This window comes from Numida meleagris, chromosome 1 (assembly GCF_002078875.1).
Source record: "Numida meleagris isolate 19003 breed g44 Domestic line chromosome 1, NumMel1.0, whole genome shotgun sequence".
Taxonomy (NCBI): Eukaryota; Metazoa; Chordata; class Aves; order Galliformes; family Numididae; genus Numida; species Numida meleagris.
In genome coordinates, this window is record NC_034409.1 from 119,009,260 (window position 1) to 119,028,278 (window position 19,019).

The following is a 19,019-nucleotide window of genomic DNA, read 5'->3' on the forward strand; positions in this document are numbered from 1 at the left end:
GCTCCGGCCCCGCGCCGGGCTCCTGCGCTGCCGCCGGCCGCCGAGCATCCGCCGCTACCGCCGCGGGGAGCCGGGGAGCATCCGCACCGCCTCCCTCTCTCCTCCTCTCCCTCCTTCTCTCCCTCCTTCCCTCGCCCGCACGCCGCGCCGTCCCGCTCCGGCGGCGGGTGTGAAGGGGCGGCCCGAAAACCCGGCGAGAGGAATCCCGCGGCCGCGAGGAGGAGCGAGGCGGCGGGGCGGGGGCGGGGGCGGGCCGGGGCCGCCGCCAGGAGGCGCCGAAGGGCCCGCAGCGCCCCGGGAGCCGGAGCCGGGGGTGGCGGTGGGAGCTGGGCCCGGCCTCGCAGCCCTGAGGCTCGGGAAGTGCCCTGGGGCGTCCCGCAGCTCCGGAGCTGTGGGGTTTTGGGTGGGCCCGCGGGGAGCCGGGACTCGGGGATCCTCGGGGGTCCCGTCCAGCTCGAGGTGTTCCGTGGTTCCCGGCGTGGAGCCTCCCTCCGGGAAGGTGTCTGGGGAACCACCGAATCATAGAATGGCTTGGGTTGGAAGGAACCTTAAAGATCAACGAGCTCCAGCCCCTGCCGTGGGCAGGGCTGCCACCCACCAGCTCAGGCTGCCCAGGGTCCCGTCCAACCTGGCCTTGAGTGCCTCCAGGGACGGGGAAGGTGGGCTGCATTCCGATGGGAATGTTGCTTCTGGCACAGAGCATCTGAGCTTACTTCTGTACAGTCCTCAAAGTGGGCTGGCATGAAGTCTGGACTTAACCTGTAAATTATCAGTGGTAAGCATGCAGCTTCAGAGAGCACAGAAGAACCTGCCGCAGAAGGACAGCCCTTCCCTGGACTGACATTCCACAGTTGGGAAATGCTGGATTAAGCTTGCCCACTCAACCACTTGTCACCCTGGCACATGCGTGCCATGATGCGGGCTGCCCTTACCCAGCTGCAGGCAATTACCTGCGATCGCCTGTGGTCACCACCAGCTCGCAGGCACACACGCTGGGCTCTGTGAGCACAGGGAGCTGCCCCAGGGGCATGCAGCCACGTACAGCTCCTGCAGAGCTGACCCACTGGGCTGGACACACTGCTGGCTTTTGGCACAGATGCTTCATGTGCCCTAAGACTGTCGCAGATCTAGTCAGATCTGTTTAAGTCACTGTATCCTTTATGCCAGAGTTTCTTCTGCAGCAGAGTGCTTTTTATCCTCGGTAATGGAACATGGACTGTACCGCTCTTCTCACCCATGAGAGTCAAAGTTCATTATTCATTATCCACTGAAAGGTATTTTAATATTTCACACGAGTTTCATTAATGGGGTAAAGAAGGGGAAGGCTAAGTTTTAATGCTATGGAACTGCAGCCATCCAAAGAGGGGTGGACTCATGAGACACAGACTTGGGAATGAAATCTGTAGGAAGCAGCATCATTACCCTCACCAGGGATAAAACCTGGCGTTTAGGGAAGCAGCTGTCAGGCATTCATCCTGCATTTCTCTCAGACATCCCTATGAGCCACTGACTTGGGCCAGTGCACAGTCAAACAAAGCCAATGCCAGACAGCGGTTAACTTGTCTGAAAGACACAGCTCCTGCTGACCCTGTGACTCTCCACTGTAGTGAGTGTATCTTCATTTTGGGGGTCCCGTAGCATTTCCATCCTGCCCCCTATGAGTTGTTGCCATTATTTTTTTAGTTTTTCATTACTTAGCTCCTCTCTGAAGAGCCCCTCTAACAGGCCTGTCCCCCTGCCCTGACTGCAGGGCAGCAGATTTCCACAGGCTGAAGTAAAACTTCATTTTCCAGTGTGTGCTTGCAACCTGGAAGGCCAACTGCATCCTGGGCTGCATCAGAAGAGAGGTGGCCAGAAGGGAGAGGGAGGGGATTGTTTCCCTGTACTCTGCCCTCATGAGGCCTCACCTGCAGCACTGCATCCAAGCCTGGGGCTCCAGCACAAGAAAGATGTGGAGCTGCTGAAGCGAGTCCAGAGTAGGGCCATGGGGATGATCAGAAGTCTGGAGCATCTCTCCTATGAAGACAGGCTGAGGGATTTGGGCTTGTACTGCCTGAAGAAGAGAAAGCTCTGAGGAGACCTCATCGTGGCCTTCCAGTACTTAAAGGGAGCTTATAAACAGAAGGGGAACTGACCTTTTACACTGTCTGATAGTGATAGGACAGGGAGAATGGCTTTAAACTAAAAGAAGGGATATTTAGATTAGATGTTAGGAGGAAATTCTTTACCCAGAGGGTGGTGAGGCACTGGCCCAGCTGCCCAGAGAAGCTGTGGTGCCCCATTCCTGGAGGCGCTCAAGGCCAGGTTGGATGGGGCCCTGGGCAGCCTGAGCTTGGGGGGGGGGGGGCAGCCCTGCCCATGGCAAGGCGCTGGGATTGGGTGAACTTTAAGGTCTCTTCCAGCCCAAACTATTCTATAATTCTGTGATTATACCCCAAGGTGCACCTTTGTGAACACATCGTCCCAGGCCAACCTTCGGCATCAGTAGATTTCAAGTCACACTTGCAGACCTCAGAGACAGACGTGTCAGCAAAATTGTCAGTCATGAACTTTTTGGTTATTTATTGCAGGAAAAGCCTCCTGTTGTGCTGTCCTGCTGTCCTGCAGGGTGTGAGTTTGCATTTGGATTCTGCTGTGGATGGCATTGCTTTCACCCATGGCAGTGAAAGGCTACATGATGGTTTGCTTCAAAGCCACATGCATTATCAGGATGTGAGAATGGGCAAAAAGAGTGCAAGAAAGATCTTCCTTGACTGCTCTCTGCTGCTGCAGCTGGTGGGAAGGCCCTTGGTCATAGAACACAGCATCTGCTTTGCAACTTCACAGCCTTTACCCCCGTACTAAAGCTGTGCTCCTCCCCCCTTTTGCACTTACTGCTGACATCCCTGCTGAGATGTGATTTGACAGTGACACCAGCCGGGCATCTCCATGCTGATGGAGGTTGTGGCAGGACCACTGATGGACCAGAAGGAATCCGTGGTTCCCTGGTGCAGTGGGTGCAGGAGACAGGGAGGTGAGGTTGGGCAATCATCTTGCCCAGCTTGGCTCTGGCCTGCTGCAGTATGCCTCACTCCACAGGGCCAAAATGAGAGGAGAGGCTGATGAGTGCTTCAGGCTATTGTCATTTCCTCCTCTTTCCACAACTGTCAGGAAGATGCCTTCAGGCATCATATTAATGAAATTGTGGCCTTTTGACCATAATGTAGTATCTGTCATCGCTGACGCTAGCCCCACTAATATATCATGTATTTATTCCCAGCAAAGATGTCACAGGCAGCACATTACCAAACCTGTACCCACTCAGGCTAGCAAAAAGTATCCTCCTTCAGAAACTGTCCTCAAGGCTCAGCTGCCACTCTGCACTTAGACCAGAGTGACATCCATTGATCACACCAAGGCCGCATTAACAATAGAAGCCCATTAGGCAGGAAGGCAGCACAGCCAGGCACTCCACTGTGAGTCGGGACCTGCTCGTTTAAGTCTCACAGCCCTGCCTGTCCGTTTCAGCATGAACATGTTGAGATCACACCCAAAGCAGAATAGTAGCTGAGAAATACTTTTACTGAAGAGGCTTGCTGAGTCTGAATGGCTTAGTCAGGCAAAATGCTGGCAGCTCAGCTTTACGCAGCATATCCTGTGTTCACCAAAACACTCTTCTCTTCTGGACACCTCGGGGATTTCCTCCCTCAATGTTATCTGGTCTTTGATGGCAACAGAGCTAATGTACTAAGGCACACATCTTCTCCATTCTAGCTCCCATATGGTTATATTAGCACACATAGCTATCCAAAGTGTTTTCAAAGAAAGCAAGAGACCACAAGTCTCTTCTAGGAGCTGCTAGGAATGGGCAGGGATGAATATTCCCTGTCCATCTTGCCCCCGCAATCTCTCACAGTACTCACAAATACACCGTTGCTCTCTGTTTACCATCACACTACTGCTCTGCAGATGGAACTTTCTCTTGTCCACCAGGCCTGGGCACTCTTTTTCCTCACTGCTCCTTGAGAAAAATAATGTTGTGAACGTCAGTAAAGCTGTTTCCTAACCCTCCTCCCACCTTCCTGTGAGCAGCTGTATGGGAATCAGAGCAGTGTTGTTTCTCAGTGTCAGTTTCTTTCCTCTCCCTCTGGATTTCTCCAGCCACGTGTGTGCTGTCACCAGCTCCCATTCCGACCCAGCCTGCTACTGCTCTTTCTGCTATTTGTTATTATTTGTGTTATCATAAACCTCTTCACCCTTAAACTATGACCCCACTGCTTTAGTCACTGCTTCAAGCAGGAAAAATGCAGGGCCTGCAGCAGTGTATGTACCTCTAGCAAAATGGATAATTGGGCTCCACATGCTGCTGCAAATCATGTAGTGCAGGCAAAACAATTAAAAACTGAAAGTTAATTCCCTTTCTCTTAATTATAGTTGTTACAGAGTTTACTTGTAACCAGAGTAGGGATGACATTTCAAACTGAGAAGTGATTATTAAATTGACACTTTCTTTAAAATGTGCCTTAAGTTGAGGCTGACATGATAATTGAGTTTTATTACTAAGAAATGTCTGTTTTAATAAGGAAATTTCCTTATCTCTCTAGTAAGTTCATGTTGAGTGCACATCAACTGAATGCTTTCTATCACTACTACTGGCACGGCAAGTCAGGAAAAACTCACTGGAGAACACCCTGAACAGCAAATGCTGTAATTTCTTTCAATACCAATGCTAGTTTTCACATTCTTTCTCATCCCAGAAAAATGTACTGACTGCCAGCAGTGGGATACAATAAAGACGGAAAAAAGAAATCTGTTTAAATACTGTTATCATTTGGGCCTTTAAAAATAAGATGACTGCTCCAAAAGTAATGCCTCCTGTTTTATGATGTTGGCCCATGACATCAGAGGCGGATGTTGGTGGTATGGCAGTAGAAGCTGAACCTTCCCACCAATATTCCATTACATGTTGTTGCCGTGTGACAGATGGCAGCAGAGGGGCAGTCTGACACAATGGTGTCTGGCATGGAAGTGTGGATGAAGCAAAAGAGTGGAACTGAATTCATCCATACAGAGTATATGGCAGCTGCTGACATTCATTGACGCTTGATGAACATTTGTGGAGACCAACCAGTGGATGTGAGCACAGTGAGGGGTGGGTGGTGCATTTCAGCAGTGGGGACAGCAACAGTGGGTCACATCTGCTGGTGCAGATTGTTACAAGTGCAGCATGCAGACTCTTGTTCATTGGTGGTGAAAATGCAGAGCTCTTGGTGGTGACTGTGTTGAAAAAGAAAGTTTTGTAGCTGAGATTTTGCTCTATCAAACAGTGTTATTGTACTCTTTGTATCCATTGTAGTTTCTGTGGAAATAAATATGAGGCATTATTTTTGGAGCAACCTACATAATGATGGTTAAGAAAGTGCAATGAATTCAAGACAAAATCAAAATGAAGTCTACCTTATGAAATCATGATTTAAAAAAAAATAATCTATTTGTTACAAAGAAACATAATTCACTGAAGGGAAGAGTAAGGGAGAAAGAAGATGTTTTCCTTTCAGTGAGAAATTCATCCACCTCTTTGTTGCTCTGACTCCTTAATTACACTTGATTTGTTAGCAGTGGGGGTTTAACCTGCGCACAGTGGATATTTTCACTGTTCTCTTTAATTTCTCCTGCTGGCATCTGGCAGTTTGTACACATCAGGCACAGACTGCAGTCTCAATTCAGGACTCGGCTGACCTCAGCTGACACTTTGCCTGTATTGGGATAGTGGGAGCAAAACTGGTGAAGAGAAAGGAAGATTTATTGGGAACAGAAAGTGAAAACCCCAGCATCCACAGAAGATAATTTGTTCAATATTAACAACATGCATTTTTCACACTTCCTAAAATAATTTGGCACATGCCAATTGCACACTGAATGTGCTCTAGCTCTCTATCATGCAGTCTAAATATGGAAATAATTTCAAGTTTCTATACTCTGGTGCTTATCCCTCTCTTCCCTGTTTCAGACTCTTCTCTGGAGAATATATATAAAATAAGAAGAAAATGAACCTACCAAACCAAAATCCACCAGCTCGCAGTTCAAGTCACCAAAACAAGACAAGTAAAAGACCAGATTCTCCCATTATGCTCACAGTGAAGAGGTGAGAAGAGGAGGAGGTCAGGTCATGTTGGTGCCTCTGTGCTTCCCACTGCTTCTTCCCAAGGTGGGAACTCCAGTGCTGCTGGGGTGGGTGTTCAGCTCGCTTGCATCTTTCTGTGTTGTAGCATGACCTTACATCACCCAGCCCCGGATGCTGCTTCAGTAGCTGTACTCGGTAAGCTAGCTTTGCATTTTTTAGCCAGGTAGGCCCACGTCGCAGATTTGCTCACAAAGCCCTGTGCCAGTCATCATCCAATGTTTTTAGGCAAGCATCTGTTTGGATCCCAGCAGAGGAAGGATGGGCATGAATCAGGCCCGCTTAGACTTTGGAGACCAGTGTGGAAGAGCCCATCTGGGTATTACAAGCTCTGGCCTGTGATCCGCAGGTCATATTCCAGCTCAGTGTGGCAGTTCAACTTATCAGAAAGTCCATGCTCCAGCAGTACAAAACAACAAAAAAGGGAGCAAATCAGATTTGAAGACCACTGGGGTAGGTCAGTGCAAAATCTCATGCTGTCCTGCACGTATTCCTTCTGTCTGTATGATTTCCATGATGGATAAAAGTTTGTCTGCCAGGAGTAAATCTTTGGTTTTCAAAGAAATCAAAATAATAAAAGATAAGCAATTGTGTAGTAGGTGGGCTAATTCCTTCTTCCACCTCTCTGTCCACAATGGAGACAAAAAGAGAAACTTTACGCTCAATGGCTTGGCACCAACCCTCCACCAGCTGGGTGGGAAGTGCTGGTGTTTTAACTCCTGCAGTGAAGCACTGCATGAAGCTTAGAATCATAGAATCATAGAATCATTAAGGTTGGAAAAGGCTTCTAAGATCATCCAGTCCAACCATCCACCTACCACCAATATTGCCCACTAAACCACGTCCCTCAGTGCCACATCCACATGGTTCTTGAACATGCCTGGGGACGGTGATTCCACCACCTCCCTGGGAAGCCCATTCCAGTACCTGACCACCCTTTTGGAGAAGGAATTTTTCCTAACGTTCATTCTGATCCAAGCTTGTGCTCTTTGGCAGTTCTGGCACGCAGCAGTGCTTAGCGCTGCCCTGGCTTTTCCACAGAAGTTCCTTCTGACGTAAATCATACTTAATCTGAGGTAACCCATGGGCTCATCATGGCCAGTCAAATCAGCTCCCTGTTTTGTTTAACTAACAAGTAATACTTTAAGTGTTCTGAAAATGCACCATGCTAGGAAAAGTCTGATGGAGTAGGTGATTATCGTTTCAAAGGCAAACAAAGTTTATAGAAGCATAACTAGTCATCTGCTCTTAAACAAGAACAATATGGCAGAAGAACTGAAAAGATAATTTTTGGGTTTGAGAGAGATATAGAAACATGTTAAATAATAGAATGTCATTAGAGTCTACATTTATTTTAGGGATAAACAGAGCTGTTATACAGGTACTCACCTTTATGACTGCTCCTTCTGTGCTTTGCTAATGGGCTCTGTTCATTGTGTACAGAAAAAAAAACAGCCTTATCCTGTTTACAGCTGAGCTGCAATATACTTAAAATTATTACTTTGGATTTTGAACATTAACTCTGTCTGCTGGCAAGAGGAAAACCCGCTCATATTATATAATTATGGCTTCAAGCAGCACTAACAAAGAAGTTGCACAGGCTGGGGCCTGCTCACCTGTGTCTGGAGGCATCGACAGCATGTCTGTGGTTGTGGTCGCACAGACACGGAGAGGTAGAGCTGGGCTGCCAAGCTAAACAGCCTGCTAGGCACTTCAGGAGCTATACACCTCAGCTGCAGCTGTGCCAGCCTTCCTCCATGCCGTAGGGAGGTGAGGTGTCCACCGGTGCAACCACAGCACGTGCCAACATGCATGGTCCTAGAGGGCAAGTGAGATGAGGAGCTGCTGCAGGTCAGTGGTGGGTGAGACTCAGGAATACATACACTGGAATCAAACAAACTACCCACACCAGCATAAATTAGGAAGCACAGAGGAGACCTTACCACTCTCTACAACTGCCTGAAAAGAGGTTGTAGAGAGGCAGGGGTCTCCTCACCCAGGTAGCAGCGATAGGATAAGAGGGAATGGTCTTAAGCTGCTCCAAGGGAGGATCAGGTTGGGCATTAGGAAATAATTATTCTCCAAAAGATTGGTGAGGCAGTGGCACAGGCTGCCAGGGAAGTCACTGTCCCTGGAGGTGTTCAAGAACTGTGGGTTCTTGAACACCTCCTTGTGGTTAGTGGGCATGGCGTGATGGGTTGGTGGTTAGACTGGATCATCTTAGTGGTCTCTTCCAACCTTAATGATTCTGTGATTCTGTGATTCCATGAAATAAGGAGAGGTCAGTGGACAGTCATGATAGACAGTCCAGTCTATGTCTGCACCCACAGCAGTAGGTAAAGTATGGTATGAGATCAAGGAGCTTGGTATCTGTAAAACCCATTACCATAAATGACCTTAAAAGGCACTTCCGAGTTCCTTGCTGCCATTCCTTACCTGCTACAGATTGCAAAGCTCACTGGCTTTAGGTTAAATTTGCTAATTTTGTAAACATGGTTGAAACAACAGCATGGGCATACACATAGTCAGTCCATTAAAAAATAGGCTAGTGCAGGAATTAGGATTTCAAGAAACTCCACTGATAACTGGCCTACATGGTAAGAAAAGAGACCCAAACTCAGATATGAGTTAATTGGGATTTTCTTCTACATCTAATTAACCTCTGAGATGACAAATCCAGCAAAGCCGTGATTTATTTACCACAGATGCACTCAGAGGATACCGCATAACTTAGCGCTCTGGCACTGTGAAAGTTATTTGCAGTAATGAATTTTTAAAATTCTTTGGAGAAAAGAGAATGCACATCCCCTTCCCCCACCAAATTAAAAAAAAAAAAAAAAAAAAAAAAGAAATTGCAGGGTAACATTCAAAGGCTCATTAAAGCAGCCAGGGAAAATAGATTACAGAGACTTCAAAGACTCACGATACTGGTTAAGAATCAGCTCTCTTTTTCAAAGAAAATGTTATTAGCTAATCCTTGAAATTTGGGTTTTGGCAGATGACACGTTATTTCCTGCAGGTGCAGAAACAAGAGGGTATTAAAAGAGTTTTGGTAATGCACAGAAAGCCTCCCAACTAGACTTACGATTCCATCTGTTCAAACCAGCCCGAGTGAGCTCTCCAATTCCTCATACGTGCACTGAAATGTAGTTGCATTTAAGGAGACTCTAACCCGCATGAAGCAGAGTATCTCCTTTACAGAGAAAACCAGTCTGTTAAGTAATGACCTTTTGTTTAAAGGAAAAAAAAAAAAAACACCTTTATTGCTGCTATTACCGGTAACATCAGAGGCACTAACCAGAAAAACCAATGCAATGTCTAACAGAAACAACGTCTACATACAATTGTACTTATAAAACTCCATAAGCCTGCAAACAAACTTCATTCACCACCACTTTCCTGCTTGCATCATTTTGGAGATGCTTTGACATGCTCACTTTTAAGGTCTTCTTTACAATGTCCCTTGTGTGTGCTTCTTCTTCTCGATCCATGGCTAATCCCAGCACCTCCATTAGTTACAAGTCCCCAGTTACCAAAAGAGACAAGGCCAGCCACATCTCACTTCAAGCCCTTTGTTAAGCTGAGATCCTTTGGCTTTGATTTAAAACCCCGCTATCTCAGGACAACAGTTTTCCCACTGAGACTTTCACCTAGCATTTGACTGGAAAGATGCCCCAAACTGTTTCTTACTGTTTCCATGGCAACCAATTGCTTAAAGTCAAATAACTGGACATAAGATGCCCTTAATAGTTAGCAACCTGAGAATGAACACCCAAATCAGTCAGGGAGGATGGAACAGCAGCAAAATTTTTCAGGAAACTTCCTTCTTTTTTCTAACATCCAATAAGCTGTTTTGTTGCTATTCCTTTTCAGATATACTCAAAGTAACTTTGCTTATAAATTTGATTAAAAGCCACATAGCTGCATGAAATACAAACCATGGCACAGGCAATGCTCATGACTTGTAGAAAAGAGGCCAAGGGAAATCAGTCCATGAAGCCAGCCACTAACTATAGACACACATATTATGAGACACAACTCTTACAAGGACAGAGTGAAGCATACTCATTTAATAAGTACTTTGCACTTGTCCTAAAGAAAGTAATTTGAAGTGTTTTTAAGATCTTGAATATGCTATGTAGGCACTTGCAATTGCTTGTAAGAGGTGGCCTACGTTATTACTCACAAATCCATTCTCTGAAATGTACTTTTTCCCTATACACAACATTAGATAGACAGTGACGAGGCCTCATATCAGGAAACCCAGCATAGTTGTCCACACTGAGGCATTACATAAGTGCCTTGATTTTTAAAAGCTTCTCTCATTGGCCCTTATTGCTCTAGTTTTATTGACATTTACACAGATGCATCAAAAGATCTGCCAAAAAGTTTAATATAATACTGTTCAGATAACAAGAGGGCTCAGGAGATTTAAATTCCTGCCAGAAGAGAGGTTTAAAACAACTTGGGTGTTATGGAATATTTATTGCTAAAAGAAAAATAACCCAGAAGTTAGTAAGTGAAATAAATGTTTCTGGAAATAAAAAGGCTAGGTCTTGAGAGCAGGGCAGCTGAGTAGAACTATGTAACTTAATGCAGTTCTCACTCCTTTTGCATAGATTTATTTCCCTGCAACTGACTATCAGATGATGTTGGGAGGATTGCAGGATAACCGCCTGACACAGGACTCTCTTTTGCAGCAAGATACTCTCACAATATTCTCACCACCTTCTGTATCAGATGAGCGATATTAGGGTTTCCAGTGAACTTCCTGGAGACCCTTGCTTTTCTCATCTGAATGGCAGATAAACAATGACCCCTGGAAAATTTTGAGGGAACGTAAGTTTTAGGGGGGGAAACATCAGAAAAGAAGTGAATTATACCAGAAGCCATAGTGAATTACAAAAGCCACATTGCTTATAAAGGACCTTGCTGTCTTTAACCAGTTTAGCTAGGTAGGAGGAGCGAGCAGGATAACCATATCACAGGAAGTGGTACTGAATCCTCATGTATGATTTCTGCTGCATTTCTGAAGTCGCTATAGCATCTGTTCGTTACCCATTATGCTCAACAAGAAAACACCTTCATTTCCATTAACTGGAGTGGCAGATCTATTGGATGCTCCACCTGTAAGAACGATGTCAACCTAACCAGTGCATTTAAAATACTGGTTAAAAGTCTTACGTGGATTTCTCCATGGCTGCTATTGCATCTGTTATGGATATTAGCTTTCAAATGATGTGTGCATATTGTTTCTTTGAGCTAATTAGGAATATTTACTATTTATTTTCCACCTAGCTCAGTAGCAGCCAAGGCTATATAGGCATCTGAGTATCCAAAAAAGAACCAAGAGCACTTCCTCTGGTTCTTTATGACACAGCCTGTGCTAACCACACTGGGATTCCCCTTCCATGCCAAGGCAGTGATGTTGCAGCGAGGCTGTTGTCTGGAGGATGTGTCAGGATAATGGTGTTCAAACGAATGATGTGGGACCTAGAATATTCAGATGCGCATCTATGCTACTTTTGGAATTGTATCTAATCTCTTAATTAAAAAAAAAAAAAAAGCCTTGATAATCAATCAATCAGGAGGAATGAGAAGCATGAGGAAATAACAGTATTTTTAACCTTGTTCCTACAGCTTTACCTACATTCGTTACTATCTCAACGTTTGTCACAATACTAAAAATCTTACCACAGGCAAAATGTCTCAACAATATTGTTTTCACTTCAAAACTAGACACAGAATTCCACTCCTGCAAGTCTGCCTTGACAAGCATACAGCACTGAACACTGTAAAGTGAAATCAAACTGAAGTGGCAATTCAGAAAAATCCATGTGCAGGGCATATTAAAAATTCACTGCAACAGCAATGATCAAGCATGAGGTCTTAGGTTACATGAAATGAGTTACTAAAGCACAAATTGTTCTTGAGAGCTACTTATCTTGCTCTCCATAATTAATTTAATACCCTAGATGAGGAGAACAAAGTTAAGGCTTGCTCTCCAGTGGTGGTCACTGTTGAAGAATAGCCTCTGATTTCTGGTCTACGGACGTTCGAATACATCCTAAAAATGCCAGGAATAATCCATACAGCTCCTGTGAACGCACTGGAGTTAGATTTGAGCAGTTCACATCAGCTGTCAAAGTGAATCCTGTGAAAAGGCAAAGTGTGTGGGCTATAGGAAGTAAATTTTCAGGTCATTAACACTCTATATACACAACAAAGAAGTGAAACAAAAAAGAAGGGGTAGGTGTGTGAAAGAGTTTTTGCATTTGACCTCAGAACAGGCTCGGCCGGGAAGCTCTTGGTCATTGACTGAATGAGTTACCAGAGTTAGCTGCCCCTTTTCCCGTTAGGATGTCATTTAGACTCCTACAGCATGTCACTGAGAAGTCCTGCAAGTCCTGGTTATCACATTTCATGGTTGTGAAGCCTTTCAAGACAACCTTGCATTCACTTTTGGTAGAAATGTAAAAGTGGAGGAACTCCAGTGTGTAGCTTGGCAAGGTCTCCATGCACCCCAGAGCCTCCCACAGCAGGATCCACCAAAGTGTGTGCCGAGGGAAAGAGGGAAGGTTTTAGGACATAGGTTGTGCATTTGGATGCATGCACTTGCCCTTGTTCTCCAGCCTTCCTGGGGTTAACATCTTCTTGTCAAAAGCAAGAGCCTACTGCAGCTGTGAAATGAGTGCCTGCACTTAGCTTTGTGTGAACAGAAGAGCACATGAGGTATAAGGAGCACACATCCATGTGTCACAGCATAGCGTATCCAATGATTGTCTGAGGTCCCTATATTCTCCCTCTTATTAAACCTTTGATATTAGTAGCCACGAGTGCTGAAGGGAAAGTGATATATCCCTGGTGGCTTAATGGACAAGCCGTTTAACAGTGATGAACAATAAACAAAATCAGTACTCTTGATTTTCTACAGAGCAAGGCTCCTTTTGTACCAGCTGACCATCTGGCCCATTCATTCCATTTGGTAACATTAATGTAGGCCTGTATCTTCACAAGTATCACTTAAACCCTGAGTTTTACCCTTTAAAAGATGTTTACTGCTATTCACTCCTGGTATTATTTTTCTTACTGGGCCTGCACTAATGCATCCATTCTGGACTGAAAACTCCCATAAAACTGAAAATATCCCCTTTAGAAGAGCACGGCTGTTACATGATACATTGTTTGTCGACAGCATAATCTTTTTACCTGGTTGTATTCAGATTAAAAAGCTGCTATTCCTCTTTGCCTCCAGAAGACAGCAGCAGCAGCAGCCCTCAGGCCACAGGGGATGGATAGAGTTGCAGACAGACCTTGTATACAGCCACCTACTCCTAAAAGCATGGTTTTAACTGAAGGAAATAACCATACACACTGGGTCAGATCTTATGCTCTTGTAAATCAGAGTGACGCTGGTCAAGCTCTGTCATTTTTAATGACTAACAGTCTAGCTCAGAAGCTTTCAGGCCATAAAACAGGGAGTGGGTAGCTCCTTATTCTCTCAGCATTGAGAGCAAAGAACTGAGGAGGTATTCAAGGAGTGGTTCCCAATGTGAAGATGTTAATCCCTGTTTGTAGGGATTACAAAAGTCAGCATTTTACTGCTCAGAGAGCAACCCCTACCACTGTTAATCATCCTGAGCGGTGGTTCACTGGGAATAGGTTAAAAAGACCTACTGGTTTCAGATAATAGATACGTGATGCTTCAGATAGTCCTACTGAATTTGGATGGAATTGGAGACATTCAAAATGCAGATCTGACATTTCCTATCTACTACAAATGTTGTGTGTATTTTTTAGCCATTAGTATTTATCAGAGTCAGCAACTCCACAGTGCAGAGGAGAAGCCTGGAGAGCAGAAGAAATGCAGTTCACTTGTTCCTGAGCTGGGACTGAGCTCTGCCGCCTTCACTATGCTGGTTTGGACACGTTCACACATGGGGCATGCCTCCATCTGGTACCTGAACAGGAGTCAACTACTAGCCGCAAGCACAAGAGAGAGCAGAGTTTCTGGAAAATACCAAGAGGTCTTTAAGAAATACCATTTCTGAGAAGTTAACCCCATGAAGAATCAGATTTAAAGCTATTGTTCTAAGAAATGGAGACTCTGTTGAAGAGGAAAACTGCTGGCAAAGATCATTCCGAACCAAAGCACCCTCACGTGGCTGTGAACATCGCACTTTGTTTAAAGCTTGCAATCTCAGCACCTTTGTAAGTGCAGAATACCAGTTCTTTCACTTTTGTGCATACTCATGTCCTTTTCATGTCCTTGAACTACTCTATTTCATCTGGCTAAGAACTGAAGCATGTCAGCCAATGTTCATCTGCAATTGCATACACAAGGCATAAAAGGGAACAGAATGCTAATACAAATACTTCATCTGGAGGACTTGGGTGTGGTATAAGGAGCGCTTCTCCTCCCTCACCTGAACAGACATAAGCACGAGACCTCATGATGTGTTTCTACTGTGCTCTCTTATAAGATGAAAGTTGAACATTTCGTTCTGCTCCAATTTTAGCACCATCTCCACAGATAATACAGAGCACTTCACAGACTTTTCAAGAACATCCTTTTTTTTTTTTTTTTCCCCCATAATGTTTATGGAAAAAGAAATTTGTCACACTACCTTGCAAAAGGCGGTTGCTTTGTTGACCAGATGCCAAACTGAAATTCAGACATGGATGGCCAGAAATAAGATTTACTTTAATCCTACTAATCCTGAGCTGTTGATTGGTACAAGGCACCATCATAGCCGGGTAAGCTTCCCAGGCTTATCATCTGATTCTGTTTGGAGTCATGAGATCACTTTGGATTCTCAGTTTTTCCCTTGTAAGGGACAACTTTGCTGCCTCATGTTCCATTCTCTGCTATAAACAAAAATGAGCAAAAGAAATAATGGACCTTTGCCAGCAGATGCAGAAAACTCAAGGCAAATGGTTTGCTGAATCCTGACAATGTTTCCTACCAGGAAGGGTGGAATGAGAAGACTTGGATCTGTCCTTCAGGTGGTTAGCAGTCTACCTGGGTAAATATACAGCCTTCTTTACACTGCCTTCACTGAAGCCCCAAGCCATCTTCAGAAATTGAAATCATACACCATGCAGAATAGCTTGGCTTTGCTTTGCTTAGGGAAAGGGGAAAAAACAGACTCCTGAAAACTTTTTCCTATGATTGTGAGGATCACAGTTGAGTTGGTGGGACTCTATTTATAATCCTCTTCCAAAAGCCTCTGGAAGCAGCCTAAGGACTTCCAAGGGTATGTAGATTACAACGTTGAAAACCACTCTGTAGGCATGGAGCACTGACCCAGTCCCATTAACAGCAGCAACCTGGGTACCCACAAAGGGAAACTGCACTCACACTGCCTGGTTGAAAAATATGAGCAAGACCTCTACAGAAAGGTTGTGTTCTAAAAAAACTTGCTTAACTTACTTACTCTTTTAATATACTGATTATATTGTGTGTTCCAAACTGACAGTGCTGCGTCACATTCCAGAACACCGTATTTGGTTTGCTTTATACGTCACTAGGATATTATCTGTTTATCTGCTGCCTGCATTCCAGACCCTTTGGAAAATTCCTACCCTTGAAGATTATCTAGTTGTTGGATAATTAGAAGGATACAGATCCCAATGTATGCAAAGTACCCTGTGTTACAATGTTATCAAGGTAACATCTCCGTGCCAACAATGAAGTTTGAGCTGAAATAAAAAGATACATATTCAGTGTTAGGCTTAACCCTATCTAGTGTCTCGCAGATAAAACTTAAAAGGGCAGAAGACGAGTAACAAAAAGCTTCTGAGACCTACTTTCACCTAGAAAGAAAAGGTGAAAGTTTTAAAGAGGTGAGAATGGTTGAGTTACGCTGTTTTTTACTTTAAGTTGCCTGAAAGGATTAACACCTCAGAGGATATTTTGAGACTGTGACGGTTTCTTTTCTCTCTCTCTTCGTGGCATCCCTGCAATGGAGACCTCTACATTTCTGAGGCTCTTAGGTGCTACGGTAATATAGCTGGTAGCTGGTAGTAAACAACATAATCTCCCACACACAATATCTGAATAAAACAGATGATTGAGAACATCTCTTGCAGTCCCTTTTAACAGTGGATGCAATTAATTTGTTAACATTTCCCTGTAGTCTCACAAAGAAGCTGAACAACATGGAAAAATAAACCAGATAATAAATGGACATTGTTGATTCAGCTCAACCCTACGATGTTATCCATAGTTTATACTGAACATCTTCATACATCTTAAAGGAGAGTCTCATCTTCTGAGTGCAGAATGCATTACTGAGACGGTGGAGTCCTTCCAAATGCAATAAAATATGCCATAGCACTGTCACCAAGGCAAAGCTTAAAAACAGTGCAACCAAGGTTAATTGCTGTAGTCGTGGGATGTGCGACATTGAACAACATCTCTATTTACTAGTCACCAGCCTACCCAGCTCTTGCCACATTCCAGAGGGATTTTTAAGTGTGTTGAGCTGTCTACAGAAGTATTATTTGCAAAACTATTGGCTCAGGGATTGAAAGATGCCTGGCCGTCCTCTCCAGAGTCCTGCTTTCCAAAAGCACAGTGTGATAAAAACTCACCCTTGGGAAGTGCTAGCAGGCAGAAATGTCAAATGAAAGAAAATAGGGGAGAAACACCGGCTGCTGGCTAACCCAGAGTTTGGGAAGCAGTGAGAGATAGACATTTCTGCATCTGTGAGAATCGGAGGGAGGCTAAGGAAAGTAGCATCCTGCCCTATATATCTTAGCCCTCAAATTGTGGTCTGTTATTTCTTATGCAGGGAGTAGGTTCTTCAGAGAGTGGCAACCCACTCTTACTTTTAAATCTGACTCTGTGCAGCTGGTGTCAGTGGAAATTTCTGTACTGGTTAACGGGGGACACAATGTTGCTTCGAACTGAAGGAACTGGATGGTGCTGGAAAGACAGAGAGATTTTTAGCTCCTGTGGTTAACAGAGCAACAATTTTCCCTGTTAAGAGAGTGCTCTATTATAGTGGAAAATACATTTCTGAACACCCTTAGTCTGCAACAATGTTGTCTTTGCAAGAAGTTATTACAGTGGGATCGGGAAATTGCTCCAGTAAGTTGACTGAACTTCTTTTAAGATTCCACTCCTAGCAGTTTTACTGGTGAGTTATTTACCAGTTGAGCAGTGGGCATCTCTGTGTCTGTTCCCATCAAGATGTGGGCACTCCAGAGATCTCTGCCGTCCCAGCTTCCTGACTTCTGATTAAATACAGCTTACGCTACTGACAACTCACATAAATAGTCTTATTTAAAGCTGACTTTATGATCTCTTAATGCTTTTCCAGGCTAAGGTTTCAAAAGAGTTTTCTCTTCAATTGAGTTTATAGCACCACTGTATTTCACAGATGGTTTCAATGTATTTTTGGAGTCTATATGGAATCAGTATTTGAGTTACAAGGTATGTATATCAGATGAAGCCATAGCCACCATTTCTTGGCAAACTGTTAGATCTAATGAGCTGAATCTCCTCTACTTTATTGCCTAATTAATTCTTGAACAATCATTGAATTGCAAGAGTGGGAACTCTGCCAACTTTGGTCACACTCTGTATTGGGTTATGCCAGAAAGGATTGGAAAGTGAGGGTTTTCTTTAATCTGCGTACACAAAGGGAAACTTCTAGGTAGGTGGGCAGGGGTTTCTTTTGCCTGCTTGCACAAATGAATAGCAAAAGGAAGTGGGTCTTCAGCCAAGGGTCAAAATCCACAGGGAAGAGCACATTCCACTGGGGAGCAGGGCCATGAAAGTGCTCACATTTCTCAGCGTCGGCTTGCTGCTGAACACCACTGGGTTGTTAATCTGCAGACGAATCTGCCTTGGATAACTAGACCTTCCGTGGCTCCTGGAAATGCTACCAGCACAGCAGATTAGTTGGAGAAGTAAGTCAAGGGCTGCTGAAGATGGCCTGGTGGCACAGAGAGATTTGCCCAAGAACTGACTGAAGAATTCAAGAAGCAAGATATTAGGAAGAACATTGCTGCTGACAGGCTGAAATTAGACAAGGATTGTGAGTGCAAAACTTCTTGTATTTTTGCAGGGCAGCACTTTCTTATTTGTGAAGCTTTGTTCTGATTTTGATCACAGTAAGACCTTTAGACATTTGGTCAAGTGGCGAGTTTATTGCCTACACACTGCCTACAGAAAAATAAGAGCTATGTATTTATTCTAGAGACATGAGCATCCCAGAGGAAAAGAAATTATAGCACAGGCAAAGACCAATGGGCTCTGACAAGCCCTTCACCTCTTGCTGTGTTGTATTCAACAGCAACACTCAGAAGTACCAGTCAGGGAGAGCATCCAGGCCTGCCACTTTCCCTTCACACTCCCAGTATCCACAGTTTGTGTATTTAGGATCGAACAGGCCATTCTACTCAGTCTTCTGCCTGTAACATTTGCTTATATAACTGCTGCCCATGAATTTGACCAATTTGTCTGAGGCAATAGGGTGGAAACGACGCTGGCGAGGAGACTGATTTACAAAATGTAGTGGATGTTGTGGCTATGCTCCTTCCTGATATAAAAGATACAGTTGAAATCTTATGAATTAATGCCATCATCTTTACTTAATGTGTAAATAAACTCAGGTTATACCTCAGTGTGGGTTTAACTGAGGTCATTGACACAACCTGTTTGTTTTAATGGGATGAGTAAAATGGCCAGAGACTAATAGAAAATTTAAGATCCAAAATGTAGTGGCTGTTTTACATTCAGATGGCAGGCAATCAGCTTTCAACTGCTGTCCTGGGTATTAGTGAGCTCTTCTTTTCCAGCAGGCTGAAGCTCCTGGATAGCAATCTGTTGGAAGTGTGAAAGCTCAGC